This window comes from Vicugna pacos, chromosome 9 (assembly GCF_048564905.1).
Source record: "Vicugna pacos chromosome 9, VicPac4, whole genome shotgun sequence".
Lineage (NCBI taxonomy): Eukaryota > Metazoa > Chordata > Mammalia > Artiodactyla > Camelidae > Vicugna > Vicugna pacos.
In genome coordinates this window covers 50,004,631-50,021,214 of record NC_132995.1, presented here as the reverse complement: position 1 = coordinate 50,021,214, position 16,584 = coordinate 50,004,631, and the positions used below count along the sequence as shown (strand labels likewise).

General features: G+C 45.9%; 1 long non-coding RNA gene across 5 annotated transcripts in view; it reads left to right on the top strand.

The window, feature by feature from the left end:
- Nucleotides 1-16,584, top strand: part of LOC116281945 (uncharacterized) — a 522,270-nt gene that overhangs the window by 406,959 nt on the left and 98,727 nt on the right. The window contains exon 7 of one of the 5 annotated variants that reach the window (XR_012076305.1): nucleotides 5,488-5,590. The exons of the other annotated variants lie outside the window; for them this stretch is intronic. This is a non-coding gene — a long non-coding RNA (uncharacterized lncRNA). Of the gene's footprint in view, nucleotides 1-5,487; nucleotides 5,591-16,584 lie in introns of those variants that run through there. 5 annotated transcript variants of the gene reach the window in all.

The window sequence follows — 16,584 nt, the reverse complement described above, 5'->3', positions numbered from 1 at the left end:
ATGATATGTCTCTTGACATGTAGTTCATATTCCTTGGGCAGTTTATCGCACTTTCGAGTAGTACATATTTTATAGAGAAGGGAGAGCTCTCCAATTAATAGTAATTGTGATCGAAGCTGTAATGCTCGTCTCCAGCCTCATTCTGCAAGAGGAGACTGGAAGGCCTGTCTTAATTGCCACAAAGAGCTCTGTCTATCTGCCGCAGTATATAAATAATAAATTAGAGGGAGGTGGGGCACTGCAATTCTTACGGTCTTTGAGGAGGTACGGATATTTATGTAGTGCTGATTGCTAAAAATCCTCTCCAAGTAATTATTAGTAGAAGTGGAATGTCTACATGTGTAAGGGAATTTTAATTAAGGGGAAGGTGACTCTCATTATGGGGAAGAAGTAGCGTTTGGGGATTAAATTGCTGGTCCAGGACAGGAGCCTCAGGGTCTGATTGGCTCTCCCTGCTGCCACCTGGTCAGAGGCAGGAAACTCAATTCCTCTGGGTTCAATTTCTCCTGGTTTAAAAACCAGTGCCTGAAGTTCCATTGGATAAACAAGGCCTTCAGTTCTATAGTTGGAGACTTTCGATCTGATTTGGTTCAGGATTGCCTGACAGTTTCTTCGTCTGTAACATTTGAGTATCATCATTTGCACGGTGACCTGAGGTGGAGTAAATGAGACCAAGCATGCAGAAGGACATGGAACCGTTTCTGGTATAGTGCTGACTTTCAGTAATAGTATGAGAACAACTTGTGTCTGTTGGTTCAATGATGTCAGTTATTTGGCTCTCACGATTCTGGAATACGGAGGGCATTCCTGGTTCTTGACCCCCAAGCTACTCACCATCTCCGACAGAATGAGGTTCTCTCAATTCTTGATCACTCTTCCTTTCCACACTGAGTACAGTGATTCTTAAACTTTATATATTTATTGGTAGGGGTAGGAGGCAGACATAGATTCCTTTAAGGAGCTGATATAGATCATGTAGTCTCTTCCAGAAAATGGCACATCATTTGCAGAATTCCAGATGTTTCAGGAAGCCCTCTGTTGACCGTCAATGTACCTTCACTTAAGGACCCATGGTCCAGAGGGCTGGGCTAAGGAGATTTCCAGAGCTGGGTGCAGGAAATGGGGAAGCTAAAGATCCCAGGTGACTTATGAGCCCTAGGAGTGATGAGCAGGATCCTGTTTCCCTTGTAGGAAGATGAGTAAATTTCAGACTCTGTCCCGCCCTTTCTCTACACACCAGAGAGGAAACTCTTACATTCTGGGCGTGCATCCATCAGCAGATGGTCAGGGATTCTCATTCAGCCTGTGGGAAACACTATTGAGTCTTGTCTCTCAACCATCCCAACTACACATGGACATGGACAATTGAGAAATAACAACATTTAAGGGGTCTGGCCCTTGGAAAGGAGGAACAAAATTTGAACAGAAGAGGGAAGGTACAAGGAAGTAGACTTAACAGAGGAAATAGATAAGTTTAAATTTATCTAATCACCCTTGATTGATCCAGAGGGACATCATCACAGTAATACAAAGACAACTCTATTGTTAAAAGTCTGGATCTCAGACATGCAATTTTCAGTTAGTTAGGGGAATGACTGGCAAAAATTATACAAGTGACAGTCAAATTAGCACTCTGGATCAGGGGTTGGCAAACTATTTCTTAAAGGACTGGAAAGTAAGTATTTTTCCATTCTTTGGGCCACAAAGTCTCTGTCACAAGTATGCAGCCCCGCCCTGGCATCGACAGTAGCTGCAGACAGCAGGTGAATGAATGAGCGGGGCTGTGTTCCAGTGATACTTCACTTGTGAGTGCTGAGATCCGAATATCTTGTCATCTTCGCCTGTCACAAAATATTCTTCCTCTTTTGATTTTTTTTCTAACCATTTAAAAATGATGAAGCCATTTTTAGCGATGAGTGGTACAGAAATGGGTGATGGGCTGATGTGGGACTGCAGGCCGTAGTGTGTTGACCTTTGATATAGAAGATGGGGTTATTTTATTTTATCCTATCTGAAACAACAATGTGGAAATGATGAGGGAGGTAAGAAAAACAGAAGGTAGATTTAGCTAAATTATTTTCTCACTGAAATTTAGTGTGCCATTCCATTTCTTAGTTCATTCACTCATTCATTCATTCACACTTCCCTGATTTACAGGCAAGTGAAGAGAGAGAGCTAACATTTGATCAGTCGATGTTAACATGTTACCAAACGTGTTATTCTTATGGCTAGCCTTCCTGAGAGGTAAGCGTTATTTTAGTTTCCACAATGAGGCCCCTGATACAGAACAGGTAAGGTCACTCAAGCGAGGACCCCGAGAACTGAAAGCAAGGTTACAAGCTGAGTCCAAGTTTGTCCGCTTCCGAAGCCCGTTCTCATCTCATTTCACCATGTGAGGGTTTTAACGATCCTTGACCCAGTTCTGAGCTCGGTACTTGATATTTTGTTATCCTTGTGTCATTGAGAAAATCAGAAATGAAGAGGGAATTTCAATCCTGTACAGCTGGTACACCGCAAAGCCAGGAGTCAGCATTAAGAACCTAAACTTACCAAAGCACACACCAACCCACTCACCTAGAAAGTTAGTAACTTAATGACGCTACTGGTTTTTCATTCTGTAGAGTTGAACTGGCAAGTACAGAGCTAAGGATGCCTTATATAAAGGTGGCAGGAGGCTGTAGGCTTGGCTGTCTCTCTTTGCAAGGTACTATGATGGGAGCATCCTGTGTGTCGTTTGTATCATGGCCAGTACCACTTAAGTCCTGGTTTTGCCGGCAGGAAACTGAGGCCCAGAGACATTGGGGAGCTTAGGCTCTGGAATTTGCTTGTCTTTATTTGTTTTTTCATTCACCATCGTCTCTCCCCTTTAGACGTTTGCTTTGTGGGGAAAGTGTTTTCCTCTGCCTTGTGGCTACATTCCCAGAATTTAGAACAGCGCCTAATGCATATAGAGAGACTTTAAAAATATTTGTGAAATAATCAGACCAAGTAAAGAAATGAATACACGAAGGGATGAGTGAGTGAACTTACTTACTGTGATACAGCGGTTACTCATTAGCAGCTTCAGCTCCTGCGAAGACACTTTCACAAGAGTTTGAAGAATTACTGACCATCAGGAATGAATGAGAAGTGAAGATAAAGGTGGGTATCTGGCTTTACAGTGAACTCTGTGAAAAGAGTACGTGATTGATGGAAACCCAATATCCTCTTTCATGGACGTGTCTGCTCTGCAAAGCCGAGTACTGTGCCCACGATCAGACAGAGCGATGGTATTTTCAAAACCACATCATGTTTTCTTAATGTATTTTAAGCAAAGCAACTCATCGAGGAAGCACTTCATAAATATTTGCTGTCAGTGTTAGTGCAGGGGACAAGAGGTGGTCTGTCGGTGTGGCCAACTGGGGAGGAAGACTTGGTAAAACTGGGCAGACAGTTGTGTCTGAGTTGAGCATTCAGAGAGGAGAGAAGGGAGAAAAAGGGGAAGCAGGAGAGAGAGCGGGAGGGAGGGAGCAGGAGGAGGAAGAACTGTTGATGTGGGCTGGTGGATAGGTGCACTGATAACAATAGGGAAGCAGCCAGAGAACTTTCTAGGTTCTGACACTTCGTCATTCTGCTCTTGTCGACAAGGGGCTGCACTGGTACAGTGTCTGCAGGACTCGCACTGGGGCTGGAAGGGCCTGGAGAAGCTGCAGCGCAGGCCGGGGCAGTGCTCCCGCGGGACGGGCTGGCAGTCATGCGGGAAAGGGCACTGATTTGGTCACATCAGAGATCAGAGCCCCCAGCAGTCGCCAAAGCCGCCGCCATTTGCAGACCCTTCCTGTGATCCCTCGTGGCCCTGCCGGGTTCACGCAGTCCCTCCGTCAGGTGGCAGGGTGACAGTCGAGCTGTCATGGTTGGGAGGAGGCGCGGCAGGCTCGGGCGTCTTTGGGCTGGTGTCTCCTCTGGGTGGAGGGGTGTTAACCAGCTTGTCCTGACCTCAGAGTCAGTGTGTGTGCACAGACACTCACACATGCACACAGTCACTGTCGCACTCACAGAATACTCTCACACACCTTCATATACTCACTCACACACTCAAGTACACCTCCCTGCACACGCATGCCCCACACCCTCACATACACTCAGAGAGACACACAGGTACTCATCACGTCCACTCTCGTACCCCGCACATCCTAATGCAGACACACACACTCTCACATATAAACTGTCATGTGTGCACTCTCACATACAGCCGCACACATGTACGGCACTCACAGTGACACATACACACAGGCACGCACACCTACTCTTACGCACACTCACGGCACACACACACATCCTCACACGTGTGCTGACACACGCAGTAGGAATACTCATGTCTGCACAGAGACACAGACACACACAGTTATGATCACATGTGTAGACTCTCACCCAGACACACGCACACACACTTGGACACATATTTTTCTGAACGTGTTATGTCTTCTCCAGTCTCCAAATTCACTTTACGGTGAATTTACAAAACGTGCCCGGTAAGCACAGGCCCCACTTTGCGCACAGGAAGACCCCTGCTGGCGTGAGTCCGCCGGTCTCTGTCGGGCGACCTGCCTAGTTCAGGTTGCCCCCCGCCTGCTAGAAGCCTCTTGAAGAACCAGGTCGGACAGATTCGTGGCAAAGCTGGAAAGAGGCGGGGAAGGGGCCCCCATCTGCTCGGTAACACAGCCACTGCTCTCCCGGCCTTTGTGTTACTCAGAAATCCATACATTGTGCTTGCCTTTTGTGTCCAGCGTCCAACAAGCCTGCCTTTGTCCCCATCACAAAGGCCAATAAACTCTGTGTGGCAAATAAGTTTCAGGGGCTGGTGGACACGATGACTCACTGGAGTGCAGTCTATATCCTCCAGACTATAAACTGCTACGGGAAGACAGTGGCGGAGAGGGAGCCCATTGAGAGGAGCGAGGGCCCCGGTAGCCCCCCGGGGGCCGAGACGGGCCACAAGGGGCCTATTGATGACGCAGCCCTGGCCCAGACCCCGGCAGAGGGGGCGTGGGGTGGCATGACCACATCGCTGGGCTCCAATGCTGCTTTTGTTTGCCCGGCAGTGCAAACTGGCACGTTAGAATTAGTTCTGTTTAGATTGCTCAGAAACCCGGGGGAGAACATTTTAGCGAAGAGAGTGAGAGAAAGGCCTTCCCAGCCCCCTCCCCGGCCCTGTGCGTGAACCCAGGCCTGCTCGGCCGCCGCTCCCTGGAGGCAGTACCACGACGTTGAGCTCAACTCTGATGGATGTGAGAAAGATACAGAGGAGAAAACTGATCTACGCCCATCACGCTTCTGTGCGCTGAAAACTGTCACCGCCGCCTGGCTTCCCTCTGCTGTGTCACTGGGGTACCTGTCCTCCTAGGGTGACAGCGGTCGTTGGCTCTGCCCAACCCTCGAACGCTGAATTCCTGGAGGAGAGCTGACATTATTTCAGAGGCGAATAGTACTTGTTTGTTCATTTGACAGATGTTTACCGCGTGCCTTCTGAATGCCAGGGCGAGGGACCAGACGAACGCCGCAGAGGCTGGTGGAATCACTGACCATTCTCCTGCTCTTTTAAGTAATTGCCCTAATTTGATTTATTATTTTCTGATTTATTTCCATTTTGAAAAAAATCGAGCAGCCATTAAAGTGGCTTTTTTTTTTTCTGTCCCAAAATGTCACCAAACAGCTAACTTGGGCACGCAGCGTTCAATCGCGTGTTATTGGGAGCAACCCGGACAAGCTGGAATTCCAAATGCAAACCAAAATGTGGGACTGTGTTCATTTTGATGCTATTTATGATTAAAATGGGCCTCCAGCGAAATGATCGTTACGATGCTGCATACAATTTGCGGTTTTATTTTTCTGTCCGTCATCACTGATGAGACTCGTCTTTTTCCTCTTATTCCTATTCTTACCCAGGGTGTGGAGACTAGAATAGACCTCAGTTTCTTACACCACCCTGGTTTTTTTCTTTTTAGCTGAAGGTCAAGAAATTGAAAAGGCAGTAGACCTCAGAAGGTGGGAAAATGTTAGAGGCTGCATTTAAGTCCTACTTACAGGAAGCAAGTTTGCAAAGGACCAGAGTTTCCCCAGCAACACCCAAAACATGACCAGAATTCTGAACAAACACCTTCCGTAGCTTACTGGTTGTAAAACTGCAGTTTTTACATTTTGAAGGTCAGCTTACATTTCCCCCCTAAAAGATGTAATTTCCCTGCCCTCTTGGAGTGGACATCCTCTTAGGAGAGAGAGAAGGCCGCTGAGGACAGATGACTACAGGTGTTCAGAGAGAAAGCTTGGGAACAGAACGGGGTGAGAGTGAGAGTGGGACTGGCTTGTTTTATGTGGAACCCCGGGAGGCTTCCAGGCGGAGGTGGCTTTGAACTGAGATCCCAGGGCTGACAAGCATCCTGTGCAGGCAAGTCTCTGGGGGAAGCATTAGGAAGAGTGGAGGCTCAGAGCTTGGCCGTTCAAGGGTTAGGGAGAAGGCGGACGAGGCCAAAGCGTACAAGTGATGGGGAGAGTGGAAGGAGGTAGACTGGGGGGATGCGGGTGCAGCCAAGTCAGGTGAGGGGTGGACTCTCCCTCTGGACTCTGACTGACAGATGTGCCTAGTCTGAATTCCAGGTCCATCAGCTACTGCTTATTATCTGTGTGCCCGTGGATGACTTGCCTAAACCCCCTAAGCTTTATTTTCCTTGTCTCTAAAATGGGTAGACAGCCGTCCCCTCTGACAGGGCTGACGACACAGTGCCTAAAGGCTCTGGTACCGTCCCGGCACCTGTTCCACGTGAAGTGCATATTCTATCATCAGATGACTGAAGCTATTCTTATTCATATAAATACAGGGACTGCATTGTCTGGCTGATATTTTCCTGTCAAGCCAAGGAAAATGTTATCTAGAGCAGAAATCCACAGGGCTAGGGTGGCCTTTCTAAGTACCCAGTGTTCGCCAAACCCAGTCTCTAGTGCTGGGTATAAAGAGATGTCCAAAGATGAAGGGAGGTCACTGAGTAACAAGAAAAGTGAGTGAAAATGTCAAAAAAATATTCAATAAAATGTGATGGGGCGTGCACCGGATGCTGGGGAACACCGGGGAAGGCACCCAGCCATCAGAGACGGGGTGGGCGTGCTCCTTGGAGCAGGTGATGGTGGCTCAGAGCCGGAAGTTCTAACGGGAACGAATTGGGCAGAGAAGAAGGGAGACACTGCAGATTCCAGGTCTTCCGGGTCCAGAGGCAGGGAGACACGGGTGCCCTTGGCACTGCCGGGAACTCCCCGGCAACCTGGTCAGCTGGAACATAAAGAGACGGGGTAGAGGTGATGACAGGAAGCGAGGCAGGCAAGGTCGCGGCCGAAAGTCGGCCTGCAAAGCCGGGAGGTGGGGAGGGAGAGCTGTGAAGGTAGCGTCGGTCACCCTCCCCTGCCCCAGAGTTCCGCTACCTGAACTAACAAACTTCCCTCTTTGCTTCAGCTCCTTTGAGCTTGGGTTTTCCTCATTTACCCACTAGGCAATGCTTACACCGTGGCAGGACAAGTAGAAGGCTTTTCAGAGCAGGACAAGAGGCATCCTGAGCTCAAGCGTGACCCACTCAGGGCCACCGGGCCCTTGGCTGGTGCTCTGAGGAATCATCACCCAGCTAATCCAGTTTTCAAAAATTAATTACGCAGAATAATCTGTCAAGTAGATGGGCATGGTGTTTAAGTCTCTCTCTCTGGCATTTAAAAATGAGACACGTAAGTCCCTCCCAGATTACGGCAATTTGTAACTGGTCTCCAGGGCCTCAAAACTTGCCCACTGAGCACCCCACACATCCCTGGCATCCACACCTTAGCCAGATGAATTTTTTCACGTGCAGATCAAACCAGGCATCTCTCCCTCCCTCCCAGATGATCTCAGGAGAAAGTGCAAAGTTCTTCTTGTGGATTATAAAGCACTTCATAACCTGTGCCCTTCTCTCCCACCTCATCTCTCAGTGACAGTCCCCAAACTCCACTCGCCAGGCCATGTGGTCACATTAAAATTACTTCCACTTTCTGGAATGTGCTGTGCTGTCCTATCCAGATCCTTAAACACAGGCAGCCGTGTTGGAGCTTCTACTTGGAAATCCTGTTCTTCCCTCGTCCTCTTCTCTACCTCTTACTCTCTCCAAGGTCTCTCCTTAGATGTCACTTCCTCTGGGGACTCGGAATTAGGAAGCTTTTCCTTGGCTGCTTGGAAAACCATATCCTTGCCAGGCTGTGTGGCAGAGATGCTAGATGACCATTTGACTTGCATCCTCTTCCTGGGATCACAGTTGGCCTAAATTTCCCAGCCTCGATAGCAAGGTAGGGGGTCATATGATGGGGTTGCTGGCCAGTGGACAAAGTGATTAGCACCAGGAATAAGCAGTAAATATCACATAGACCCCATCATCATCATCATCTGTTCTAGACGGGGACATAGTTGATGAAGAAGGAATCCAGTAAGCGAATCTCAGGTAACAACATGTGCTATAAGGGAACACAGGGTAGTGGGTTGCAAGTCAGTGGGTGTCAGAGAACAGGGGGAGCCTTTAGCTGAAGTGGCCAGAGAAGCCATCTCTGGAGAGATGACAGTGCCTGGAGATGTACATGATGAGGGAGCATCCTTGTGTACACGGAGTGCAAAGTGTTCCCGCCTTGCTGAGTACTAATTCTATTCTGTGAGAAGCTTTAAGACACATATTCTTAGAGATTCTGATTCAGTTAATCCAGGTAGAGTCCTGGGCATTTTACATTTAACTCTTCATTTAATTCTAATGTAGATTAAATGCATGATACAGTAATTTAGAAGACCAACTTTCCTGAAAGAAACAAAGCAGTTAAAAGTTCTTTAGGAAGAAAAAAACTTTGAAAAGTCAAGGGACAGAAGGGAAGACTGAGAAGCTAGATATATTATAATGAGAGCAGGAAGCATGGAAGCATGATGGGAGATCAGTGCCAGAGGTCAGAGGTCAGAGGTGAGCAAAGGCAAGTTCACAGTAGGTCAAGTTAAGGAATCTGAGTTTTATTTTTATTGCAGTGGGAAGTCCTCGGAGTGGTGTCTTAGGCAATCAGTTCTGATTTATACTTTTAGGATATTCTGTCTCTGGAAACAGTAGGGAGGGGTTAAGAAAAAAAGGTATTGTGGGAGGGAACCGAAGAGAGAGGATGGTAGCTTGAGCCAGAGTGGGGAAGGGAAAACATTAAAAAAAAAATTGGATTCCAGATACATTCTGGACATAGAATCATCAAGGCAGGGCAGAGAAAGGCAAAATAGGAATTAAGAGTGACTTTTACGATTTGGGGTCTGGCAACAGTGTGGACAGAAGTGCCACTGACTTAGATTGAAAACATGGTCAGAGAAACGGTTTGGAGTTGGGGGGAATTAAGAGTTATGTTTTGGACACATCCCATTGGAAATTCCTAGAAGATTTCCAAGTGGAGATGTGAAAAGAGAAGCTGGTTGACATATCTAGAACCCAAAGAAGAAGACAGAGCTGGAGATATAAGTGAGAAGAGAGAGGCATCAGTGTATAGATGGCATTTGAAAGCTGGAGTGTCTTCAGAAGTGACCAGTCAAGCCTGTCAAATGAGACTGAGTCATTGACCAAAAGGAATTCAGATAACTGACCACAGGGCTTTTGCCAAGATGGTGACCTTAATAACAGCTGTGTAAGTGGAGTATGGAAAGAATGGAAGTAGAGGACATGTAGAGCATGGATATGCATGGCTTTGGAGGAGTTTTAAGCTTAAAAGGGACAAATAAATTGGGCTTCAGCTGAAAGGCATTGTGGAAGGTCTTCTCTTCTCTTCTCTTCTTTACTCAGCCATAAACGGATGGATGAATGAATGAATGAATGAATGGGTCAACTGTTGATGCCTTAGGTGAAGCCCAAAGCTAATTGCTTGGTGCTGTGTACACCATGCAGACAGCCCTTTGGCCGTATGGGCTCCGTACAGGACACTGTTTGGCATTGGCTTATCAAAGACACAGTTCATTTCTCAAATGTCCTCATGGAAAAACAGCCATAAATTTTCCTTTCAGGACTGGGGCTCTTTCCAGGTGTTTCCTGGATGATGCAGGTGGATCTGTGAAAGTACTTCCCAGGGAGGCCTGGTACTTTCCTTGCCCGGCAGGCTAGGTTCTGAGAAATCCTGCTAGAGTTATCAGACATGAAGTTCATGGTGAGTCTCCAAATATATACAGTGGCCCACAGAGAGAGCACTTGGGAAAAAACCAGACTTGGTGTCAGTGTTCTTTCTAACAGCCCGTCTTAATTTTTTTCCCATAATTTTCTGTGTCTTTTTTGTTAAAAAGGAGAAGAAACCCAAGAAAGACATGCAAATGAAAAACAAACTAAAACCTCTTTGTTTTTCAAATTAGCCCAAAGCCAGCGACATCAAATCAGGCACCCTATCCCGCATCTGTTATTTCGGTGTGATTGCTAGCGTTTCACATCCCCGTGCCTGAATAATGTTCTTTGAAGGCTGTCTCATCAATAAACCACTCTGGTGATGTTTCACAGGCCTAGAATAATGAATAACAATTAGAAGCATTTAAAAAGTAATATTTTTTCCTGCAGTTTGGAAATTGATTTATGAATTTGGGGATCCTCCAATTTCATCAAATAAATGGTTTCTTCAGTTGAGTTCTTTTGCCAGCTGAGAACAGCCCCTTAAAGGCTGGCAAGCTTGTGGAACCTTCTGGCCAGTTTATTGATTCTGATAGAAAAGAAACTTTTGACATTTAACAAAATGTGACTACGTGCAGGAAGATAATTACTACCTGGAAAGCATTACTCAAGCAGTTGAATTTCTCATCACCTGAACCCAGTTCTTTCAGGATTTTTCTAAGGAGTTTGGTTAGAATGTTTTATAAATATGTCTTGAAAATTTGTGAAAGAAAATGGAGTCTATTCTCGCATTATCAGAAAGCAGTAGATGATTGATGAAGAGATAATAGATGACATACAGATAGACAGGTAGGTGACAGAACATTGGGAGAAAACATCCCATTTTTAGATTGATGATCCTTGGCATAAGAAATCAAATTAACTTTGTCTCAAAGTTCTCTTCCTCCCTTTCCATACTTTCCTGACTATCAACAAACTGCTTCTTTTTATGGTCCATCCTTCTTGAATGCTATGACATCTCATGGCTGCAAATGAATGAGGAAGCAACACGTGCCCTCTTGCAAGGTGAAATACATTAAGAAGAATTAGGTACGTGGTCAGATTTGGCCCCTCGTATCTTTTCCAGAACTGAGCCAAAACATCCCCTCTGTCTGGGTAGATTGCCTTGATTGCTTTTGACCAATCTGAGTTATTTTGTCAGCACATATCCTATGATCCTTTAGCTTTAGAAGGATAATTCATTCAACAAACATTTATTGAGTATTGACAGTGCTCCAACAACTGCTGTGTGCCTTAAGGACACAGAAATGGACAAGATATTTTACGACCTAATAGGATTCTCAACTTAGACTCTGAAGAATAGAAAATGAAATAATGTAAAAATAAATGTCTACTTCTGCTTTTTGCTTGTTATGCTCATGACACAGAAATACATTTGTTTTCAGTAGGCTCACTTGTAATAAAAACAGAGGACTTTTTTTTTCTTTTACTCTGGTCTGGAGGTTTCCTCCCTGATATCATATCCACATCATGCTTCTTAATTGACTTGACTTTTTTGAATCAATGGTGCTAAACCACAAAGTCCACCCAACATCCCAGGCATGTTACGGGAGAATGAATGACAGCTGCCAAGCAGCGAGTCCCAAGTCTGGGCTGACCCCTTGTTCCTCTATGGGTTGAGCTTTATGCAGAGTCTCTGTCCCTTCTGGGCTGTGTGTACCAAGGATGGCGCAGAATTGATCTTTGTGCCTTGGGCAAGAGTCTCACTAAAACAATATTCAAATGCTCTCTGAGGATTGATTTATGACTGAGAAGCAGAATATTTCAACATCCCAAAGTCAGCTGTGTTCTTTAGAATTCTCTATTTCTGTGCTCATTACCTGAGTTGATCTCGATTTACATGCTCATGTTGAAGATTTTAAGCCTTTATGTTTAGTCCCAACTTCAACCTGCTTTATAAATCTGTGTATTAGGGTGTATACCCCCAAAACAGCTCTTAGATATTCTTCAAGTGTTTAAAATGAACAACTCAGAAGAAGTGGCTTGTCTGATGTGTGGAAGCTGCAGACGTGGGTTCCACCTGTAGTCTGGATGTTTGCAACTGTGTATGGATACGAGCAATGCCTGCACTGTTGACTTAATTAGTGTGGGTGAGGCTGGATATGAGTTTCTTTACATGTTTCCTAGGTGGCTTGAATACAGTGGATCTCAGCCTTGCCTGTTTCAAATATCCCAGTGTGCAACCTGCACCCCACTTACATTAAATCAGAACCCCTGGTAGTGAGACCCAAGCACCAGTATTTTTTAAAGTTCCCAAATGATTCCAATGAACACTCAAAATGGAAACCAGTGCCCTAGCCCTGCTACTGATTAGCTGTGTAATCTTAGTCAGTGGTTTTACCTGACTAAGCCTCAGTCTCCTAATCTGTAAATTGAGGATAATTATCATGCCTGTTTCAGAGAGTGTTATAAGGATTATATGAGAAGATTTGTGTAAAGTGCTTCACAGTGTTTAGCACATAATAAATACTTGCTAAATAAAACCATCATCACCATAGTCAGCTCAGGCTGTCATAACAAAATCCCATAAACTAGATGGTTTAAACGACATAAATTTATTTTCTCACAGTTCTGGAGGCTGGAAGTGCAAGATCAAGGTTGGGTTCTGGTGAGAGCTCTCTTCCTGGCTGGTAGATGGGCCCCTTCTTGCTGCATCCTCACAAGACAGAGCTCTCTGTCCCTTCCTCCTCTTAGAAGACCACACTCCTATCAAATTAACACCCAAACCTTAGGACCTTATTTCACTTTAACTATCTCTTAAAGATCTTGCCTCCAGATACAGTCACACTGGGGTTAGGGCTTCAACATATGAATTTCAGGGTTCAGTCCATACAATCATCATCATCATAATCCATTTCTAAAACTCTGCTGCCAGGATGACTAAATCCCACATTTGCCCGGGACGTTCCTGGTTTCATTGCTTAAAATCCTGTATCTCATGCCAAATCCACCCAACCGAATATCCAAGCTAGAATCCACAGCCAGCCTAGAATCTCCCCTCACATCTACTTCCTGCATCTGGTCAATCATCCAGTCTCAGCAATCCTAACTTTTCTAGGTATACTTTGCTTTTGCCTCCATATCGCCTTTCTTCCCACTGCCTCCGTTGGCTATGGTCTCATCTCCCACCAGAGCACTGCAGGACCCTGCAGTACCGTCGCCCTTCCCTGCAAACCAAACCCGAGCAGGCGCCAGAATCCTCTGAGGACTCGTTAAAACGTGGGTTACTGTCTCGCTTTCCTTTCCTGCCTTCTGATTGGGTAGGTCTGTCTGGCGCGCTGAGAATTTGCACTTCTAACAGGTGAGGCTGGTGCTTTTAGGTCCACAACTTTTGGGTCTTTAACTGAGTGGCTGGATGGTTTTCACTCTACACGCCCAGAGCCATGGGAGAGATGGAGCCCGCTGGAGATTCCAGAAGCATGTGGGTCACGTAGCAGCAGCATTCCCATCCGGGGGCCCTTTGTGGCCTGCAGAATTCCACATCAGCAGGAAAGACCTGGCAGCGAACTAGCCTATTATCAAGTGACCTGCTCAGCTGTGAACTCTCTTTATCCCATCCTCATTCCTGTTCACAACAGTTACTCCTAATTTAAAATGCCGAGTCAGCCACTCTTAACAGATGATTTAGGCTGGGACATCCCTGACTTGTGAATTGGACCATGTTATCACTCATGGTCTTCAAGACCTCAGCCTGTTCCTCACCAGCCAAAGGTAGAGTGGATATCTCCAAACAACTAGGAGATCGCTTCTCCTGAAAAATCTTCACCAGGTTAAACATATTTATTAATATATTCATTCAATCTGGATAGATTCTGCACTCTCTTTACCCATTCATTCATCCTTTCTTTCATTCATTCAATCAATATTTATTGTGCCTACTGTGTGCCAATACCAGCTATACAGTGATGAGATCACTCAGAGCTTGTTCCTAATCCCATGGTGTTTAGAGTCTGGGGAAGTTCCTTGATGTCTGAAACTTAAGCAGAAACTCAACTGCCCTGATTCTGGTATTCTCTCTTATATAGGAAGCAAAACATTTTTTCCTCTGCTCTTGGGTCTGAGCAAAAACAATCTGACCCTCTCCCTAAGCCTCTGCCTACTGCTGTGTTCTTAAGACAAGGACACACCCTCTCACAGGCATGCACCTTTCATGTCACACATCAATCATCACCTTGCTGGTGAAGCTTCCATCCGTTTATTGTATTAGATCTTGACAAATTGTCCCCAAACTTCTCAGCTTGAAAGAGCACACGTCTCTCAACGTTTCTTTGGAATAGGAATCCGGGTGCAGCTTAGCTGGGTCCCCTGTTTCATGATGTCTCACACAGCTGCCATCAAGGTGTCAGTCGAAGGTCTGCAGTCATCTGAAGGCTCAGTTAGGGAAGGAATCATCTGAGTCTTCCTTGCTGGTCGTTGGCAGCATTCAGTTCCTCATGGGCTGTTGAACTGAAGAACCTCAGTTCTCCTGTGACTGATGACTGACAGTTGTGTCCTGTTCGTTGTTCTGTGGCCTCTCCCACATGACAGCTTGCTTCATCAAGAAGGCAGTAGGGAGAGTCTGCTAGTAAGATGGAAGTCACAGACTTCATAACTGAACCACAGGGATGGCATCCCATCACCTTTCATATATTTTGCTGGTTTGAAGCAAGTCAGTAAGTCCAGTCTGCACTCAAGGTGTGACTACCTGGAGGCAGGGGTCCTTCCATGTTAGAAGTCTGCCTCCTGCATCCACAGGTTAGGCCAGGTCCTTCTCCTGTATGCTTTTGTGGCACCCCATCCTTAACCATGATGCACCTGTGATGGTTAATTCCATGTCAGCCTGACTAGGGCACGAAATTTGGGCAAACGTCAATTCAGATGTCATCCTGTAGGTTCACTTTAGATGAGGTCAATATTTAAATCAGTGACAACTTAATACTACTACTAATACTAATAATTCACAATGCAGGTGAGCCTCCTGCAATCAGTTGAAGACCTTAGGAGAGAAAAGACTGGGGTCCACCAAGAAAGAGGGAATTTTGCTTTTAGATGGACTTTGTACTCAAGCTGTAACAACACCTCTTTCCAGGGTCTCCAGACTGTCAGCCTGCCCTGCGAGACAATTCCTTAAAGTAAATCAATCCATCTCAGTCTCTCTGTCAATCTGTCTCTCTGTCTCTGTCTCTCTCTCCACACACACATAACCTAATGAATTCTTTTTCTCTGGAGGACCATGGCTAATATAAGCCACTATCTTTATTGAATCAGTTAGTTATTCATTTGATATTTGTTGCCCCCACAGGCCTCAGTTTTCTGCGAGCCCAGCACTGTGTCTGTCTTGCTTACTACTGCATTCCCTCTGGCCATAGTGGACTTGACTATGTCCCCAGCGAACATCTGTAAAATTCACACATAGGCATGTGTGTAATCTACAACAGCCACTAAATATTTGAAGTCCCACTAAGTGGCATTCACTTGGCACCAGCTCATTCTACCCTAAGTCACGCTTTAGATTTTAGTCATCTGTGTAGGTATATAGTTAGCGTCTTTTAAAGTTCTGGGAGGAATGAAGAGAGCCTGCCTGGCTCCAGGAAGTCACTGATCAGCCCGTGTCAAGGTGGCACACAGGTGAAAGGCAGGTGTGCTGTCTGTTACATTAGACAGTTCCATTACTGCTTTGAAAACCCAAGGTTTGAGAGCAGACTTTCCTTCTAGTAAATGGACTTCAAGTTCATTTTCCAAGATAGGAATGAAAGTCAGCTGTAATTAACTTGTGGGATGTAATTTGGCTAGCACTGGCTGATTGACGTGGTGACTCCCGCGCTGTCCTGATGAATCAGCAAACTCCCGGGTGATTCAGTTCATCCCTCAGGATGGGCCCAGGGATGCCTTGTCTCAGCTGCTGCTCTGTCAGAACTTTCTCCATGACAAGGGTTCATGATGCCTAATGGGGCCAGCGAAGGAGAGCCCAAACACCAGACGTGTTTACTTCCCACTCTCTGGTAACATGGGCACCTACGAAATTTGCAGTGCTCGGGCCCGAAGCAGGTTTGAAGGTGTAGGGCTGAGCATCTGTGACACAGGATGACCCATCAGGAGGGTTGTTAGTGGCTTGCTGAGTGTGATGACATCAGCTGCAGAACACTTCCTAGGATCCATTCCCACTGATAAGAACTTCCCAGTGCACATATTGATTGGAGATTTATCTGCACCATCTGTGGCTCTGGAAACCAATGATTTGAGCCTGTGTTTCCTCCAAAGGTGAAATATTGAGAAGCACCATGTGGATGTGTAGGAAGCTCGGGCTGATAACTTCTTGTACCCAAGCCAGTATTGCACAACGTTTTGTAGGGTAATTTCGGGACTGCTGGCCCAGAAGGAGGATGTGTAGGGATGGCAGGTC